General features: G+C 39.8%; 1 non-coding gene across 1 annotated transcript; it reads left to right on the top strand.

Annotated features, from left to right (window-relative positions):
- Window positions 1-15,859: 15,859 nt before the first annotated feature.
- Window positions 15,860-15,966, top strand: LOC112443689 (U6 spliceosomal RNA). Its single transcript, XR_003032097.1, has one exon. It is a non-coding gene; the product is annotated as a U6 spliceosomal RNA (small nuclear RNA).
- Window positions 15,967-20,793: the final 4,827 nt, after the last annotated feature.

The following is a 20,793-nucleotide window of genomic DNA, read 5'->3' as shown; positions in this document are numbered from 1 at the left end:
AAATGCGCTGGTCATAACAAACACCCTCTTCCAACAACACAAGAGAAGACTCTATACATGGCCATCACCAGATGGTCAACACCGAAATCAGATTGATTATATTCTTTGCAGCCAAAGATGGAGAAGCTCTATACAGTCAGCAAAAACAAGACCAGGAGCTGACTGTGGGTCAGACCATGAACTCCTTATTGCCAAATTCAGACTTAAATCAAAGAAAGTAGGGAAAACCACTAGACCATTCAGGTATGACCTAAATCAAATCCCTTATGATTATACAGTGGAAGTGAGAAATAGACTTAAGGGCCTAGATCTGATAGAGTGCCTGATGAACTATGGAATGAGGTTCATGACATTGTACAGGAGACAGGCATCAAGACCATTCCCATGGAAAAGAAATGCAAAAAAAGCCCAAAAATATGCATATATAGTAAATATATAATATATATTATATATAGCAATATATAAGATAGTTTTATATATCATATATAATGTTTATATATATATGTTATGTATATGCCTATATTTAATTTAATGTATACATATAAAGCCCACATATATAGATATAATCCAAACAGATATGTATGTATATAAGGTATACATATAAAATTCATATATATATAGATAAAATATATACAATATATGTATTATGTATAGAGAGAGTGAGAGAAGGCGAGAGAGAGGGAATGTAAGGAATTGGCTCACACAGTTACGGAGATCAAGAGGTCCCAACATCTGTAGTCCTCAAACTGGAGACACAGGAGAGCTGCTGGTGTATTTCCAGTCTGAGTTTAAAAGACTAAGAGCTGCTAGAGCCACTGGTGCAAGTTTTAGCTGAGGGCGAGAGAAGACTGATGTCCCAGCTCAAGTCAACAGGTGGGCAAAGATCCCCCTTAGTCTTTTCCTTCTATTTAGGTTTTCAGTGATCGGTTGAGACCCATCCACATTAGGGAGGGCAATCTGCTCTACTCAATTCAAATGTCATCTCATCCAGAAAGACTCTCATACACATACCCAGAACATTATTTGATCAAATGTCTGGATACCCTGTGGTCCAGTCAAACTGACACACAAAATTAATCATCACACCATATGAAACCACAGCACCATTCTTTGAAAAATAACCTTTGAAGGCATGGCTATAACACTAAGGATATTTGACTTTCCTCAAATAATACTCATAGAAGCTATTAGAATTTGCAAATACGGGCTGCCAAGCCATTTTTATGGCCCAATAGATTCATGAACAATCAATTGTGTATTGTAGGTACAAGTTATTTCATCTATTGTTTGGATTGGAGCTCCATATAAATCTTAATTTGCCACCATTTTGGTAAAGTTCCAATTTCTATTGTTAGATAGATCAATTGCTCTTATTTAGAAATGTTTTATGTAACAATTTTCGAAAATAGTTTTAAATAAATTATCTGACAGTTTTTTTCTCACCAAGATAATTAATTTTATATTTTCTCTCCATCATTAAGTATTTTAAATATGCAAGTCTGCTGGCATTTAGTACTGTCTGTCACAGCAGTGCCAAAAATCCTGCAGAATCTTGTTTTCAGAGATCTTGCTTACAAGCTTCCTTAATAGGGTATAATTTGCATAAAATAAGCTTAAATTGATTATATATTTCTGATAAAATTCTCTATTTCACATAACTGAAGTGAGGGAAGGCATACGTATGTCACCACTGGCTGGATTTCCTTGCTTTCTGATGAAATGGCTGTCTGCCACTCTGAGCCCAGAACATTGTACTGAAGTCAGGAAACGATTTGTCCACGTTCCTTTTAACACTGTGGTTATTCATTCTGTGATGATTAAATATGTACATACCTGATTAGCAAGCTGCAACCAAATAGCGATAAGCAAAAATATTTTTTAAAAAAAAGCAAAAAAGAAAAGGAAACACTTTTATAAATAACTCACCAAACCCTGAACTTCACTGTACTAGAACTAGAGGTATATCAGATGGGTATTTGGGAAATGTTTGCTTGGATTTTGGGTGGCAAATTGCATTGGAAGTTATTCATTCAGCACCGAAGAGCCAGTTCAAAGTTGAAAAGCCCATAAAAGCTTGAATGTATTCTCCCTGCCTGCTCAGAAACATCATAAACCTTCTGTTGCTTCAACGATATTTATTGAGTATCTGCTAGTAGCAAGGGTAGACACTATACTACAGAAAAAATGAAACCCGCTTACGCCCTTTGGAGCCTACAGTGTAAGGGAGACACACAGTAACTGAATAATCACACGTGGAATGTAACATTGTAAACAGGGACAGATTGGAAAGAGAAGGCTATAGACTGACCCAGGCCAATTTACTAGTTTGCAGTGATAAAGTTATTTATGGTAGGTAAAGGTGGGCTCCAAAAATTAATTTTGGTGGAGACTGCATTCTCCCCACTTACCTCCTCCCCACTACATGTCTGCTACAGTGACAGTAAGCCTCAGATGGAATCCAGTCACACAAAGAGTTGTAAACTGGCATCCATAAAGAAACACAAATGAATTCATACGACCTCGTCTGTAAGGTTCATGAAGTCCCAACCTTTGGTCCTTAAATGTGAGCAGAGCTTCTCAGTCGTCAATGGGCAGAGAGATCACTGGGGATCTTGTTCACGTGCAGTAGGCCTGGGAAAGGGCCTGTTCAGTTCAGTTCAGTCGCTCACTTGTGTTGGATTCTTTGTGACCCCTATAGACTACAGCACACCAGGCTTTTCTGTCCATCACCAACTCCTGGAGTTTACCCAAACTCATGTCCATTGAGTCGGCGATGCCATCCAACCATCTCATCTTCTGTCATCCCTTCTCCTCCCGCCTTTAATCTTTCCTAGCATCAGGGTCTTTTCCAATGAGTCAGCTCTTCACATCAGGTGGCCAAAGCACTGGAGTTTCAGCTTCAACTTCAGTCCTTCCAGAGAACACTCAGGATTGATTTCCTTTAGGATGGACTGGTTGGATCTCCCTGCAGTCCAAGGGATTCTCAAGAGTCTTCTCCAACACCACAGTTCAAAAGCATCAATTCTTCTGTGCTCAGCTCTCTTTATAGTCCAACTCTCACATCCATACATGACCACTGGAAAAACCATAGCCTTGACTAGACGGACCTTTGTTGGCAAAATAATGTCTCTGCTTTTTAATATGCTGTCTAGGTTGGTCATAGCTTTTCTTCCAAGGAGCAAGCATCTTTTAATTTCATTAATTTCAGGGAAAGGGCCTGAAAGTCTACATTTCCAGCTAGCTTTCATGTGTGGCTGACACTGCTGTTCCCAGACTACATTCTGAGCAACAAGACTCTTAGATGCTGTATTAAAAGTCCAGTTGAAATTAATGTGACAGCATTTCAACAGCAAGATTTGGGTGTCAACAGCCTTTGTAAGCATCCTGATCCTGAAAGAGACGGATGCCTAAATTTGACACATTTCTGAAAAGTTTATGCTACTGCAGCCTCTCAATTCTTTGTCCTATTTCTGCAGAGGCAGGAGAAGGTGTATGAGATTTCTAGCCAATCCGCATTTAAAAAATACTACTCATTAAACCAATGAGAAATGCAATGTGCTGAACATCAAGCCCTCTGGTGAATTAGAGATACTTGTCAATTTGTGTAGCTGCCCTGGGAGTGTAGAGTTTTATTAGAGCTTTAAAAGACCGTTATGCTGGCTAAGATTGAAGGCAAAAGAAGAGGGTGGCAGAGGATGAGATGGTTAGATAGCATCACCAACTCAATGGACATGAATTTGACCAAACTCCAGGAGATAGTGAAGGACAGAGGAGCCTGATGTGTAGCAGTCCATGGGGTTACAAAGAGTTGGACATGACTTAGCTACTGAACAACAACAAAAATCACACCCTGAGTGAGGGTGTTTTATATTAAGGTCATTCAACTATGAATGAAGCATATTTAAGATAAAAACTAAGACAAATGGACTGTGTATGCTGAAGCATTTACAAGTAATTTATGAGCAAAGTAAATGGTCTATAACCTGGGTTCTGTGCATGCTTAGATTAAAGAAACCTGGCCCACATTGACAATGGCTTCGCTGGGCAAGAGCTGAAATCTACAGGATGGGGAGGGATTGTTTTGGAAATGAGAACTTTCAGGCAAAGGGCTTAGCATGAGCTAAGCCCTTCCCAAACAAGAGTGAGGCAATGCCTTACAGCATAGTGCCATCAGATGCTTATGTAGGTCACAGTGCTTCTCCAGGAGTGGGCCAAGGAACACAGCCCTCTGTTCTTCTTTCCCTAGGGGCATAGAGTCTCAGCCTTAGAGTGTACTTGACAGCTTCAGAGTCACAGTTCCCTCTCTGATTAAGCTGCAAACTGACCTTCCTTGCCATTCAGTTTTGTCTTTTGTCTAACTGATTGTGCCCCAGTTAACACCTGGACAGACAATCCACACTTCTCCAGATTCTAAGGAAGCCTTTGGCTTCCCAGAGAGGAATTCACTGAGTCAGCTAAGAAAATCAAACACTGTTCAAGGAAAAACATCTGTTAACAAAACAAAACTTTGCATTTGGTTCAAAGGATGCCTTCTTATCCCATTCAAATTCACATTGTTGTTGTTTAATTGCTAAGTCATGCTCAACTCTTTTGTGACCCCATGGACTATATAGCTCACCAGGCTCCTTGTCCAAGGGATTTTCCAGGCAAGAATACTGGAGTGGCTTGCTATTTCCTTCTCCAGGGGATCTTCTGCACCCAGGGATTGAACCTGCATTTCTAGCATTGGTGGGTGGATTGTTTACTACTGAGCCACCCGGGAGGCCTTTTTTCAAGCTCACTTGGTTCCAGACTAAACCTGGGGACAAGTGACAGTTATTTTGATGCATCTACAAAAACAGAACTTTTAAGTGACAATAACATAAACACAATTTGTAATGACTAAATTTTTGATTTGGGGAAGTTTGTAGGATGTGAAATTTGTCCTTGAAGTGAGACGTTATTAGTCTTCTTATCTTTTACTTTTTCTAACTAACCTGATTCAATACAAAATGCAATCACACAGAATGCATCGATATTTGTTCCTTTTATCTGATATCCTTCATAACTTATTGACAATATGGTAGGCTCTTCTTCTTGGACTCAGACTTTACTGAACTATGCCTACAGTCACCCCAGTTTTATCTCCTGACAGCCCTTTACTCCTCTAATGCATCCTACTAAAGACGGGTACGTGATACATGGAGAAAAGGCTGAGGTAAAGAAGGGAACACAGACCAACTTCTGGGGCAGCACCAAAGATTTTGCTTGTAAAACTAAGGAGCCTTTTAGAAGATGCAAATGCATCATCTTCAGAACTATGTTTTAAGGCAAGAATACTGGAGTGGGTTGCTGTTCTCTTCTCCAGGGGATCTTCCTTACCCGGGCATCGAACTCAGGTCTCCTGCATTGCACACAGATTCTTTACCATCTGAACCACCAGGGAAGTTCCCTAAAACCAATGAGCCTTTTAGAAGATGCAAATACATCATCTTCAGAACTATATTTTAGGGACTTCCCTGGCATTACATTGTGGGTCTGATCCTTGGTCCAGGAGCTATGATGCCTCTTGGTCAAAAAACCAGAAACAATAAAACAGAAGCAATACTGTGACAAATTAAATCAAGACATTGAAAGTGACCTGCATCAAAATGATCTTTTAGAAAAAATACTTTTTAACCTCAAGTTAAAAACATACATAACCCAGCAAGTATGTCTGATTTTACCTTAAAAATCTGTATATACATACTTTATATGATATATGTATGTGATATGTATGTATGATTTACACATACATAAAATTCCCCTTTAAGTTAGTAAAGATAAATGTCCAGACTAAGGTTATTGGAGCTAAAGACAGGAAGAGCTCTTATATATACATATCTTATCTCCAGTAAGTCTGGATTGTGCTATGAGTTATAAAATACCTGAGAGTAACTTCAGTTTTTTTGAAGATGTTTTTACCTTTGACTGTGTGAGGATTTATTGGCTGAGGTGATAAGCTCGTTAGTAATAAAGAGAAAGTCATACTGGCAGAACTGCTAATTCTGCGGTGTGGTTTTGAATTCTACTTCACCAAAACTGTGTTAGTGGGGTAAAATGTGTGCTTGTTTATCGGTCCCACCACCTCCTGTTTCAACTGCTATCTCCAAGGCCTCTACCAGGCTCCTGCAGAACTTGTACAGGCTAGATATAGAAATGGCTTCTAAATATGTTTAGATAAGTTCATGGATGGGCTGTGTAATTAATTATGAAGGGAGGTTGGCATGGTTTGTGTTACCTCCCTGGCCTTTTTATGGTTGAGATCAGAGGCAATAAACATGCTCTCCTGCCAAATTGCTATCAGAGACAAAAAGGATAACCACATGCACTGACCTCATGAATGAACATTTTTATGACCTTTTAAATCACCTTCTATTTTTAAGAAACAGAGCAAACACATAATATCTCTGGTAGGTTTGCTTAAGCAGTTCAGGCTAAATCTGCTATGAGGAATGGCCCATTATAACTGAGCAAGGCAGGACACGATCTTGAAAGGCAGGGCTGCCAACATTGCCAAGTTGCAAATGTGGCTTTAGTCAAAATGTAATTGTAAGGTATTGAAGTAATTTGCTAGTTATGCAACTATTTTTATAATCATAAACTTAAAAAGTAATTGTGAAACTGTCTGATGGTGCAAGGGAGTTCATTATCCCATTCTACTTTTATGTGCTTTTGATATTTTCCATAATAAAAAATTTAAAGAAATTGTTAGTAATGCCATTATTGAATAAAAGAACTATAAAAGTACATGCTTGGCCTTACCAATTTGTAGCTAAACCCAATATTATTTAGTCATGTTTAACACTTGACCACTCAATGGGCCATGAGCTCAAAAAGATTTGAAATGTAGGGTAGAGTGGGAAGCATAGAGCAGTTTGCCCAGGCAACTCAGAGTTAGGTTATTGCCAAGATCAGAGAAAATTTGAGAGGCAAAAGAAATCATCTGGCCCCCCAGTGTGGACATCACCACTGCCAGGGCTCAAATTGGAGATAAACAGCCTGGTATCAGAATAGAAACAGGAGTGAAAGAACTGAGAATAACCAGAGAGATGAGGGATTAGGTCAAAATAAGACTGATCCCAGGCTTTTCCTTCAGGACTGCAGTACTTTGTACAGAAATTCCTCATTATCTGAGAAGCACTAAAAGTCAGCATGGAATCAAGACCTACCTCCTCACCCTATAGAGTTTTAAAGGAACTTGTTCCTTTTAGGATCACAGATTTGGATAAATATTAATAATTCTTCCAGGCTTCCCTTATGGCTCAGATGGTAAAGAATCTGCCTGCAATGTAGGAGACCTGGGTTCAGTCCCTGTGTCAGGGAGATCTCCTGGAGAAGGAAATGACAACCCACTCCAGTGTTCTTGCCTGAAGAATCCCAGGGACGGGGGAGCCTGGTGGGCTGCCGTCTATGGGGTCGCACAGAGTCGGACATGACCGAAGCGACTTAGCAGCAGCAGCAGCAGAAGACAAAAAGAAGGGATAGTAGTAAGGAATAAGAAATAAAAAGCATTCTGCTTTACCTGACCACCTCTATCAGATTTTCTATTTTTGTGGTTCAGGTTGTTAAGTAAATTTTCACGACTTAATCTGGCCAAGATCAGAGATAAATTCAATTCCATAGAATTTGTTGCTGTTGTTCAGTCTCTAAGTCGTGTCCGACTCTTTGCAACCTCATGAACTGCAGGATGCCAGGCTTCCCTGTCCTTCACTATCTCCATGAGTTTGCTCAAACTCATGTCCATTGAATCGGCAATGCTATCTAACCATTTCATCCTCTGTCACCCCCTTCTCATTCTGCCCTCAAGTCTTTTCAAGCATCAGGGTCTTTTCCAATGAGTCGTATCTACCCATCAGGTGGCCAAAGTATTGGAGCTCAGCTTTCTCTATGACCCAACTCTAACATCCATACATGACTACTGGAAAACCCATAGCTTCAATGGACATTTGTTGGCAAAGTGATTGTCTCTGGTTTTTAATATGCTGTCTATGTTTGTCATAACTTTCCTTCCAAAAAGCAAGCATCTTTTAATTTCATGGCTGCAGTCACCATCCACAGTGATTTTAGAGCCCAAGAAAATAAAATCTGTAACTGTTCCCCCCTTTTCCCCTTATATTTGTCATGAAGTGATGGGACCAGATGCCATGATCTTAGTTTTTTAATGTTGAGTTTTTCACTCTCCTCCATGGGATAGCACAAGTATCTGCAGCTAGGAAAGTTGCCACATGTACCTAAGACCATCTGCATCTTCCTGTCACCATATATTTGTAGGTTCCAGAAACCTCACAATGGAACTGTTTGAAATTTCTGTATTCCATTGACTTAAATTTTCTTTGAGCCATTCTACCACAATCCCTTCTAGAGTGAGTTGTATCTTTCATGACAAGAATCATGTCTGGCAAGCTGCAAATGGAGGCAGAGACAGTTTTATCTGGAAGATTGAATATATTCCTAGGGTGGTATTCATTCAGAATTTTCTTTCTATTTTCACTGCCAAACTTTTCCAGCTGTAACAGCAGTGGCCGTTCTCTGGTCTTCAGCAAATAGAGATGCTGTTGTCACATCATTAGATGTTAGATTTAAAAGGCTAAAACCATTCATTGGGATGATTATCCTCTTTAAGGCAATTTCATTGGCTTCCCTTTCAAATAAGAACCAGAAATGGGAAATGATATCTACCCTAATTTGACAAAACCACTCAAACATCTCTCTTTCTAGGTCTGCGAGGTTTTTTGTGCTTTTCAATTTTTCCCTTTTTAGTAAGTAACCTTGTTATCCTCCCTTGTTGAACTTCCAGTAGATTCCCAGATTTGAGGGAAAGTTCATGCATTTGATGATAGAAAATAATAAAAACATCTTTGTATATTTTGGGTCTTACCTTTTAAGAAATAATAAAAATACAGTATTTGCATTTCACAGTCATGGAAATTTATCACAGCTGGCGACCCTGGAGTTTTTGCTTTTGATAATCGCTTCTTTGTACTCACCTTGAGCACTGGGCTGTAGTTACACTACTAATAATTGCAACCATTTATTTCCTACGTTAAGCCAGGCACTGTATGAGGTACTTTACATACATCTCTTTTCTCAATTTTTGCAACCTACCTGGTTATTATTACAATGACTTTATGCAGTAGAAAACTGAGGCATGGAGAAGAAGGTAAGTAAATTGCTTAAGGTTATATGGTTTCATATTGCCTCCTGGGCCTAAGTTTCACAACCATCAAAATCTCTTCTCTCTTGAAACATCCTCTTTACTCAATGTGTGCTCATCACATACTTTAAAACACCGTAACTCAGGAAAAGCACGAGCAGTAGAAATGGGTATACCAAAAGAGCCAAAGTTTGGGCAAACTGTATAATTTCTGAATTTTCCTTCTTTCGTTCAAAAATGCAAATAGGTACTTCCCTGGTGGTTCAGTGGTTAAGACTCTGCACTCCTGATGGAGGGGCACGGCTTCAATCCTTGGTCTGGGAGCTAAGATCTTGCATGCTATGCATGGCATTAAATAAAGACAGAAAATAAATAAAAATGACTGTTTCTAAAGATCATAAAGGCAAATAATTATATTTATCTTTTAAGAATTCTTAGTTTATAAAAAATATGGTATCGCCTATCACATTTTAGAAACCCAATAAATGTCAGGTCCCTCTCCTTCTTAAGATATAGTCTTTGTGCCTTCTTCCTTCCTTCTGTACCCACCCTGTTAATACCAGTGAAGGAGAAGTATGTGTGGCCAAATCTGCATCAGAGTATCCTATTCCTTTGAACTCAGTGACAGGTCAAGGAAAAAGCACATAATTTCAACTGGCACCATTGGGAATACCCCCTTGGGTTTTTTAGACTGAAGTTGGCAGGGATGACTCTGTCTTTCCCTCCAGAGTCATGGGCTTATTAGTGTGTAAGTTCAGAGATGGCTCTACAGTCATATGGTCCCTTCCATATGGGGAGTGTTAGTCTCTCAGTCATGTCCGATTCTTTGAGACCCCATGGACTGTAGCCCACTAGGCTCTTCAGTCCACGGGACTCTCCAGGCAAGAATATTGGAGTGGGCTGCCATTCCCTTCTCCAGGGTATCTTCCCGACCCAGGGATCGAACCCAGGTCTCCTGCTTTGGCAGGTGGATACTTTACCAACTGAGCCACCAGGCAAGAGTGCTTATGTTTGAGGATAAACTAAGCCAATAAAGAGAGAAATGCAAGGATACGCGATAGAAACAGATCAAAAACAAAAAGTTCAGACTGTTCTCTGGTCCCTAGACCTTGATGTTCCCAGGGCTGTATTTAGCCATTTCCCTTCAAAGCAGGTGATTTTATTAACCTTTTCACTTTTCAGCTTATCTTACTGTAAGCAAATAATTTTTATTGGAACCACTTTGCACTTTCCTTCCTCCTTCAGAAATTTGAAGTCTTTTCATTTAATCTTTCTGTTATTAAGTCCAGCATACAACTGAAAATATCTGGTGCTGGGGATCTGCTGCAAAATAGTACAAGGAGGGGGTAGTGGATGAAGGTGTAGATAGAATTGGCCTTGGGTTCATGGTCTGGGGGGGATTATGTGATGGATACATGAGGTTTCATTATACTATTTAGTTTCTGTACATTCTATTCTGCTGCTGCTGCTAAATCGCTTCAGTTGTGTCCAACTCTGTGTGACCCCATAGACGGCAGCCCACCAGGCTCCCCCGTCCCTGGGATTCTCCAGGCAAGAACACTGGAGTGGGTTGCCATTTCCTTCTCCAATGCATGAAACTGAAAAGGGAAAGTGAAGTCACTCAGTCGTGTCCGACTCTTGGGGACCCCATGGACTGGAGCCCACCAAGGCTCCTCCGTCCATGGGATTTTCCAGGCAAGAGTACTGGAGCGGGGTGCCATCACCTTCTCCGACATTCTATTCTACATAAGTTTAAATGAGAAAACCAACAGAAAAAACAATAAAAAACAGAGACCAGGCTGTCTCATGTCCCCCAAAAGATGGATATGACATAAGAGCAGTTCCTAACAGACAGGAAGGGAAAGACCTTTTGGTGTTTGGAGGAGGTGACTGAAAGACAGGAGAACAAGGCAAGAGTGCAGAAGATTACTCAGCTCTCTTTCTGGGTTGAAAATCGTAGGAGTGGAGATCATGAAAGGAAAAGAAGCTTTTCTAAATCAGTACGTTTTTGGATACTTTTCAATCTTTCCCTTGACATTAATCACCCGCAATGGGCTCTGAAGCAGTGCAGTAATATGGAGGCATCTCTTATTCATTTAGGTGCTCATTCATTCTTTCAATTGCTACTATCTGATTCAGGAAAGAGAAAAGCCTTGCTCATGCAGTGTCTGACATATAGGTGGTGCCCAATAAATATTTGTTGAATTAATGAATAGATGGAGGGATACGCTATAAAGAAACACCTTTAATTATGGAACTCTTTTGACATTACATCAATATTCAATCTTCTACCTTTAGAACCTGCCAGAGTCTCTGCTGAAAATTCTCTTATGAAAGCTGCAATAACTTGGCCAGGAAAACATTACCACTGAAATTTTGCATAGATATCCACAGCATGAAATTTGTTCTAAGTGACAGAGTTTGAAACCCCTAAATCAAGTTTTCTGGCTTTGAGTGACAAGGATGTCAAAAAGATGAAAAGTAATCTTTCAAAATATGGGTTTTTTTGCTTGTCGAACTGAAAAACATTTTATTTTCTTCTAGGTAGAGAAGCTTTTTCATTATGATGAATTCATGATGTAGACTTAATTGCCTTAGTAATTTTAACAACAGTTAATTTTTTAGGGGATGTAACAAGCATTTGTTATGTTTAATTGATGAGAATCTAAATTGACTATTACATATTTTCTTATGTTAGATGCATAGACTGCTCTATGTTCATCAATGCCTTTATTTATGGCATTCATTCAAACCAGAGCTATTTACTGAGTACAAGGTACTTTGTGCTGCAAATAAGAATGAGAAGGCTTGGTTTATAGCTTTGAAGAATTAATAAGCTAAAAAGAGAAAGAAATGATATAATTTTGGGCTCTTTTATAGGGAAGTTGGTTGCTTTAAAAAATAAACAAGGAAATTATCATAAATTATGGGCTGCCGTCTGGCATGTACCATGCTCTTCCACCACATTCTTCTCACCAGGCTGCATCTCCGTAGGGCAATACACAATGGTAATTCTTCATCCCACTGTTTCTATTTGTCTTCAAACATGTGAAGGCAAACATAACTGGAGCTAAGAAAAATTGACAAACAGGAATATTTGTGTAACCCAGGTGTTTCAGACATGTCCAGTGTTCAGAAAACACTGTTCTTTCTTCAAAAGATAAACTCTGTGTTTTGAACAGTTTTAAATTTGCAGAAAAATTGACAAGATTGTATGGTATGTTTGTATAATGAATGAACCAACATAGATCATTATTATTAGCTCAAGTCCATACTTTATTTGGATTTCCTTAATTCTAGCACTGTTCCCTTTCATTCAAATAGTAAGAATAAACTGAAATTGAAAGAAAACAGAAAGGAACAATAAGGGGAAAAAGTAGGTTGGACTGACATAAAATTTCTACAAAATACATAAGGGAAAATCTTTGTGTCTTGGACTAGGTAATATTTCTTAGAAATACAAAAAGTGTGAACTAAAATAAAATTGATAAGTTGACTTTATCAAAATTAAAACACTTATTCTTCAAAAGACACTGTAAAGGAAATAAAAAGGCAAGTAATAGATTAGCAGAAAATGTTTGCAAAATATATATCTGATGAAGAACTGAATCAAGAATATATGTTAAATTACAGAATACATAGAACTTTCACAACTTTAAAATAAGAAGGCAGACAACTTGATAAGAAGTGTGCAAAAATTTGAGCAGAAACTACCAAAGATATCTGAATGGCAAATAAGCATGCAAAAAGATACTCACTATTGGTAGTCATAGGGAAATGCAAATGAAAACCACAGTGATACCAGCCAACACCCCTGGAATAGCTAAAAAGCCTGATAATACCAAGCATATCAAAGGTGTGGAGCAACTCCTATTTACCCAAGAGAAGTAAAAGTGTCTGTCTACATGGTTACCTGTTCATGAAAATTCCTAGTGGTTTTATTTTAAGTGAAAGTTGCTCACTTGTGTCCAACTCTTTGCTAGCCCATGAACGGTAGCCTGCCAGGCTTTTCTGTTCACAGAATTCTCCAAGCAAGAATACTGGAATGGGAAGCTGTTCCCTTCTCCAGGAGATCTTCGCAACCCAGGGATCAAACCCAGGTCTCCCACAATGCAGGCAGATTCTTTACCATCTGAGCCACCAGGGAAGCACAGTGGCTTTATTGGCAATGGCCAAAAATTGGGAAAAAATTTTATATCAACTAATGAATGAGTTAAATAATGTGATTTGTCCCTCTATAATGCTCAGAAGCATTACATTAATTGAAAAAACCAGATATAAAGACCATATATGGTATAAATCCATTTACATGATATTGTCAAAAATGCTCAGCTGCAATTCCATCACCTCCACTAGCTTTGTTCATAGTGATGCTTCTTAAGGCCCACTTGACTTCACATTTGAGGATGTCTGGCTCTATGTGAGTGACTATACCATGGTGATTATCTGGGTCATGAAGATCATTTTTTGTACAGTTCTTCTGTGTATTCTTGCTACCTCTTCTTAATATCTTCTGGTTCTGTTAGGTCCATACCATTTCTGTCCTTTATTGTGGCCATCTTTGCATGAAATGTTAAAGAGGATGTTAAAAATGTTAAAGAGGATGTTAAAAAAAATGTTAAAATGAAATGTTGAATACCAAACCACCTGACCTGCCTCTTGAGAAACCTGTATGCAGGTCAGGAAGCAACAGTTAGAACTGGACATGGAACAACAGACTGGTTCCAAATAGGGAAAGGAGTATGTCAAGGCTGTATATGGTCACCCTGTTTATTTAACTTATATGCAGAGTACATCATGAGAAACACTGGACTGGATAAAGCACAAGCTGGAAATAAGATTGTGGGGAGAAATATTAGTAACCTCAGATATGCAGATGATACTACCCTTATGGCAGAAAGCAAAGAAGAACTAAAGAGCCTCTTGATGAAAGTGAAAGACGAGAGTGAAAAAGTTGGCTTAAAGCTCAACATTCAGAAAATGAAGATCATGGCATCTGGTCCCATCACTTCATAGCAAATAGATGGGGAAACAGTGGAAACAGTGACAGACTTTATTTTTTGGGGCTCCAAAATCACTGCAGATGGCAACTGCAGCCATGAAATTAAAATATGCTTGCTTCTGGAAGAAAAATTATGACCAACCTAGACAGCATATTAAAAAGCAGAGACATTTCTTTGCCAACAAAGGTTTGTCTAGTCAAGGCTATGGTTTTTCCAGTAGTCATGTATGGATGTGAGAGTTGGACTATAAAGAAAGCTGAGCGCCAAAGAATTGATGCTTTTGAACTGTGGAGTTGGAGAAGACTCTTGAAAGTCCCTTGGACTGCAAGGAGATCCAACCAGTCCATCTTAAAGGAAATCAGTCCTGAATATTCATAAGAATGACTGATGCTGAAGCTGAAACTCCAGCGCTTTGGCCACCTGATGTGAAGAACTGACTCATTGGAAAAGACCTAGATACTGGGAAAGATTGAAGGCAGGAGGAGAAGGGGACAACAGAGGATGAGATGGTTGGATGGCATCACCGAATCAATGGACATGAGTTTGAGTAAACTCTGGGAGTTGGTGATGGACAGGGAGGCCTGGCGTGCTGCAGTCTATGGGGTCGCAAAGAGTCCAACATGACTGAGCGACTGAACTAAACTGAATAGAAAATGCAAAAATACAGTGATAGAAAGCAGAAAAGTTTCCAGAGCCAAGGATTAGGAGAAGAGATTGCTGGCAAAGCAAAGAGACAGAAGGAACAGTTTAGGATGATGGAGCTTCTAGGGACAGCAATAATGATTACATACATAATTACAAACATTTGTTGAAGTGAAACTTTAAATAGGTGAACTTACTGTATATAAATAATACCTCAATAAAGCTGATTAAAAATAGTTTTATAAATTAAATAGGGCTTCCTGGATGGTGCTAGTGGTAAAGAATCCACGTGCAATGCAGGATATATAAGAGATGTGCGTTTGATCCCTGGGTTGGGAAGATCCCCTGGAGGAGGGCATGGCAACCCACTCCAGTATTCTTGCCTGGAGAATCCATGGACAGAAAAGCCTGGTGGGCTATTGTCCATAGGGTCACAAAAAGTTGGACACGACTAAAGTGACTTAGCACACAAACACACCTTAGATGATTGCTAGATATTTTCTATAAATAATAAGAATTATGTAACACATCTTACATTCATGTTTGTTTTGGCTTCAAGGAAGTTTATAGCTAAATTTAATATTCAATCATAGTAAGAATGAATGGCCTTTGGATTAGCAATACACTTTCTACAGCTATAGTTGACATTTTCTACTTATTTTTAAATAAACCTGACTTCTGCAGCTTTTATTATCAGACATTTAAGAGTCATCTTAGAATCTTAGAAACAGGAAGAACATAAAATAAAACTTAAAACATACACGAAGTCATAAGGAGATGGGAGCCTACTGAGATCAGCAAATGAGAAGATACGACAAAATCATGTGCCCTTGATAGAAAAAAAAAATATCAAAACCCCGACTGGGCCTGTTTCATTTGCCTCTGCTGTCAGATGGTCTAAGGTAAAGCAAGCCACTGTTACAAGGAGATACAGCAGAGCAGACCATTCAAGAACTGATTGCTAACAGAAACTTCATTATGAAGGAAAACTATTTACCTGCATATAATCTGGAAATTATAGTTTAAGAAAGACCATCTTGTGCTCGCTTCGGCAGCACATATACTAAAATTGGAATGATACAGAGAAGATTAGCATGGCCCCTGCGCAAGGATGACACGCAAATTCGTGAAGCGTTCCATATTTTTTAAAAATAAACAAATGGGACCTAATTAACCTTAAAAGCTTCTGCACATCAAAGGAAACTATCAGCAAGGTGAAAAGACAGCCTTCAGAATGGGAGAAAATAATAGCAAATGAAGCAACTGACAAACAACTAATCTTAAAAATATACAAGCAACTCCTACAGCTCAACTCCAGAAAAATAAATGACCCAATCAAAAAATGGGCCAAAGAACTAAATAGACATTTCTCCAAAGAAGACATACAGATGGCTAACAAACACATGAAAAGATGTTCAACATCACTCATTATCAGAGAAATGCAAATCAAAACCACTATGAGGTACCATTTCACACCAGTCAGAATGGCTGCGATCCAAAAGTCTACAAATAATAAATGCTGGAGAGGGTGTGGAGAAAAGGGAACCCTCTTACACTGTTGGTGGGAATGCAAACTAGTACAGCCACTATGGAGAACAGTGTGGAGATTCCTTAAAAAACTGGAAATAGAACTGCCTTATGATCCAGCAATCCCACTGCTGGGCATACACACTGAGGAAACCAGAAGGGAAAGAGACACGTGTACCCCAATGTTCATCGCAGCACTGTTTATAATAGCCAGGACATGGAAGCAACCTAGATGTCCATCAGCAGATGAATGGATAAGAAAGCAGTGGTACATATACACAATGGAGTATTACTCAGCCATTAAAAAGAATCCATTTGAATCAGTTCTAATGAGGTGGATGAAACTGGAGCCTATTATACAGAGTGAAGTAAGCCAGAAGGAAAAACACCAATATAGTATACTAACGCATATATATGGAATTTAGAAAGATGATAACAATAACCCTGTGTACGAGACAGCAAAAGAGACACTGATGTATGGAACAGTCTTATGGACTCTGTTGGAGAGGGAGAGGGTGGGAAGATTTGGGAGAATGGCACTGAAACATGTAAAATATCATGTATGAAATGAGATGCCAGTCCAGGTTCAATGCACAATACTGGATGCTTGGGGCTGCTGCACTGGGACGCCCCAGAGGGATGGTATGGGGAGGGAGGAGGGAGGAGGGTTCAGGATGGGGAGCACATGTATACCTGTGATGGATTCATTTTGATATTTGGCAAAACTAATACAATTATGTAAAGTTTAAAAATAAAATAAAATTAAAAAAAATAACAATTTAGAAAGGAAAAAAAAAAAAGAAAGACCATCTTAACAAAAATGATTTTTGAGGTTTGGCATTGGTAGCTCAGCTGGTAAAGAATCTGCCGGCAATGCAAGAGACCCCTGTTCAATTCCTGGGTTGCGAAGATCCCCTGGAGAAGGCATAGGCTACTCACTCCAGTATTCTTGGGCTTCCCTGGTGGCCCAGAAGGTAAAGAATCCATCTGCAATGTGAAAGACCTGGGTTTGATCCTTGGGTTGGGAAGATCCCCTGGAAGGCATGGCAACCCACTCCAGTATTCTTGCCTGGAGGATTCCATGGACAGAGAAGCCTGGAGGCCTAGTCCATGGGGTTACAAAGAGTCAGACATGACTGAGCAACTAAGCACAGCACAGCACTAGGATGTACTTTTGCAGAGTTGAATGATATCATCCTTTTACAAAGATGTAGCTCGCTCATTCAGAAAGATGCTCCAGAGGAATGTTGTGGACAAGGCTTTGTGCACTCTGGGAACTGGGATCCTCTCTGTATCCATCAAGGAGGATTCATCCATCTAAGGCCCCTACATTTTTCCAGTAGTCATGTAGAGATGTGAGAGTTGGACCTTAAAGAAGGCTCAGCACTGAAGAATTGATGCTTTCGAACTGTGATGTTGGAGACTTTTGAGAGTCCCTTGGACTGCAAGGAGATCAAACCAGTCAATCCTAAAAGCAATCAACCCTGAACATTCATTGGAAGGATTGATGCTGAAGCTGAAGCTCCAATACTTTTGCAGCCTGATGTGAAGAGCTGACTCACTGGAAAAGACCCTGATACTGGGAAAGATTGAAGGCAGGAGGAGAAGGGGACAACAGAGAACAATAAGGTTGGATGGCATCACCGACTCAATGGGTATGAGTTTGAGCAAACCTCAGGCGATAGTGGAAGTCAGGGAAGCCCTGGATGCTTCAGTCCATGGGATGACAAAGAGTCAGACACAACTGCATGACAAGGGTCCCTATATACATAGACAAGAGTCTTTCTTTGGGGACTAAGATAAAAAGGATTTATTGATTGAATCTACACAATGGAAGGAGAAAACAACATACAGCAATGGGAAAAATAAATTATTCCAAGAATCATTAAGCATGTAAAAGAAGCTCTGAAATCAATTTCTAGTCCTTCTCACTGTAGAACGAATGATGAGTTTAGTCAGTGTGCTCTGGTCTTGAGCAAAGTCCTCTCCTCCCAGGTTCCAAAGTTCTCATTTATCCATCGCATCCTTGTCTGACCTGGTCTCAGATGATAACATCTTAAATCTGTTACACTTTTCAGATTATTCTCTCGTTAGCTGATATCACAAAGGTTAAATAAAGATTTATTATAGGCCTTTGATAAAGGCTTTGCTTTGTCTGATATACTTGCAAAGTATGGGCTGTGCCTGTCCCGGGTTACTTGGCTGCTGCTTATTTCTCTTCTGCCTCTTTGCCTGTCATTCTGCTGTAATAGGAAGGCTTATCATCTCTTCCTGGGCTGGGGAGGATGTCAGTTTTTGATTGGGGTCTGTCTCACATGTCAATTTCTGCTATTAGTCTTTGCCATGGCACCTGCATGACATACCATTATATCCCAGGGCAGTAGCTCAGGGGACCTCCCATTTAACTACAGCATTCCCAGTGACCTAGAGGCAACTCCAGAATTGTCCTCAACAAGATGGTAGCAATTCTGCAGAGCCCCTCAGGGCATAAGCCAAAAAGGGTTAGAAAACCAAAAGGTAACCCTGGAGAGCAGACAATTCCAGCACTACCTTCTGTTTAGGTCTAAGACTATTCTTAGAGAGGTTACTGAGCCAGACAGAGAAAGACATACATCTCCATCTTTTAAGCAAACCCATGTCTACAGGAGGAGACTGCCAATTTTTGTTACACCTACATCAAGCATTTCTCTAAGGCAGTAGTTCTTAAATTTTAGTATGCATCAGAGTCACCTGGGTAGTTTGCTAACAGGCATACTCTCTTGTAAAACTCTTACAAATTCAAATTTAGTAGGTTTTAAGTGAAGCCCAGGAATCTGAATTCTCACCATGCCTCTCTAGGAAATTCTAATGCAGACGGTCCTTTGACTATATGCTGAGAAATGCTGACAACTCTAAGTGAGTCTAATATATTCAATGAACTTGAGAATCCAGAAAAACCACAGGTCACATTCCAGGATTCAGTTCTTGTGCATGAGCTTGTTAGAATGGGGTTATATCCATATCCAAAGTGTTGATTAAAGGAATACAGATTACTAGTTCCATCCAGACCTACAGGGAGTAGGACCCGAGTCTGCACTTGTGCAAACATTCCCAGTGATTCTTAGGCATGCTGAAGTTTGAAGACCACAGAAGGAAAGATTTTCTATTCAGCCAATTTCACACTCATTTACTGAGAGTACACACTGGAAGCTGGCTGATTAGTACAGGACCAGAGTATGGGAGCTTCTAGCAAAAGTTGGTAGCAGGCAGCAATGACTTAATTGACATTCAAATCTCATCTCTATTTCAAAAATTCAATTCTACTGCCAGGCAAAGTAGTACCTTTGCATAATGAAAGGGACCAAGGAGACAAACTTGAGTTTGAGATTTGGCTTTTTCCACACCCCCTCCACACCCCCCCACCCTCCGGCCGCGTTTTGAGCAGAGTAAGTAATGTTCAGTGTAGTAACCTCAAGAGTTGTTCTTTCGATAACAGCCCAGAGCCAAGAATGCACTATTTTCTTTTTCCACTTCGATATCTTAATGGAATGAATGTGATATTATTTATCAACTGTGAGCTTGATGGAATATATCATATAAATCATCTCAAATGTTATTTGCCACCTGCCTGCCTGTTCTGAAATGCATGCTGGCTTAATTAATCTAATTAGTCAATGCACAGATCAGGAGCACATTTACAGCTTCTCTGTCATCATAAATAAACTAGTTTTGTTTTCATAGGCTAAATAATTCATTTTAAGGATGGATGGGGGAAAAAAATCCGAGAGAGAGCTGACCTCTATTAGAGTACAACATGGAATAATGATGACAGCATTTTCTTTTTGTTCTGCGTGCCCTCCATTAACCTTCTATTAAAATACTCCTTTGTGGGGGAGTTGAGGGGGGGAGGAGGTGGCACGCAGCAGAAATGTCATGCCCTCCCACCTGGAGAGGCATACCTGCCATTTGCCGGGAATGAGCTTACCCATTTTAAACCTCATGATTGAAAGACACATGGAGTCTCAAGTACACGCATGTGCATTAGAGAGCTGAGGAGCGCAGATGCTGTGAATACTGGAGCCCACGCTGCTGGCTGAGGACAAATCCAAAAGAGAAAAGGGGCCAGAGTGGCAGGTGAGAAGCGAGGCTAAGCACAGTGAATAGGCTGAATGCTGTGAATCAGCGATTGCTCTTTTCACAGCCAGGCTCTTTGGTACAGACACGCTGGTTGTGCAGTGACCCGCTCCAGAATTCCACTCGTTGAAAACCACGGGAAATGGAGTCATGGAACATGGCGACCCTGGACAAGACGGTACAGTGTAGTGTAATGGTTAAAGCCTCAAGTTCACAGCTAAAGAGATCGGGGCTTGCATCCCATCTTCCACTGTTTATATGCCTCGTTCCCTTAAACAAGCTGCCTGGCCTGTCTATTGCTCCTCTGTATAATGTGGACACCTTATAGGACTG

The sequence above is a fragment of the Bos taurus genome, chromosome 2 (assembly GCF_002263795.3).
Source record: "Bos taurus isolate L1 Dominette 01449 registration number 42190680 breed Hereford chromosome 2, ARS-UCD2.0, whole genome shotgun sequence".
Classification (NCBI taxonomy): Eukaryota; Metazoa; Chordata; class Mammalia; order Artiodactyla; family Bovidae; genus Bos; species Bos taurus.
The sequence above is the reverse complement of the archived record's forward strand: the minus strand, read 5'-3'. Positions and strand labels throughout refer to the sequence as shown.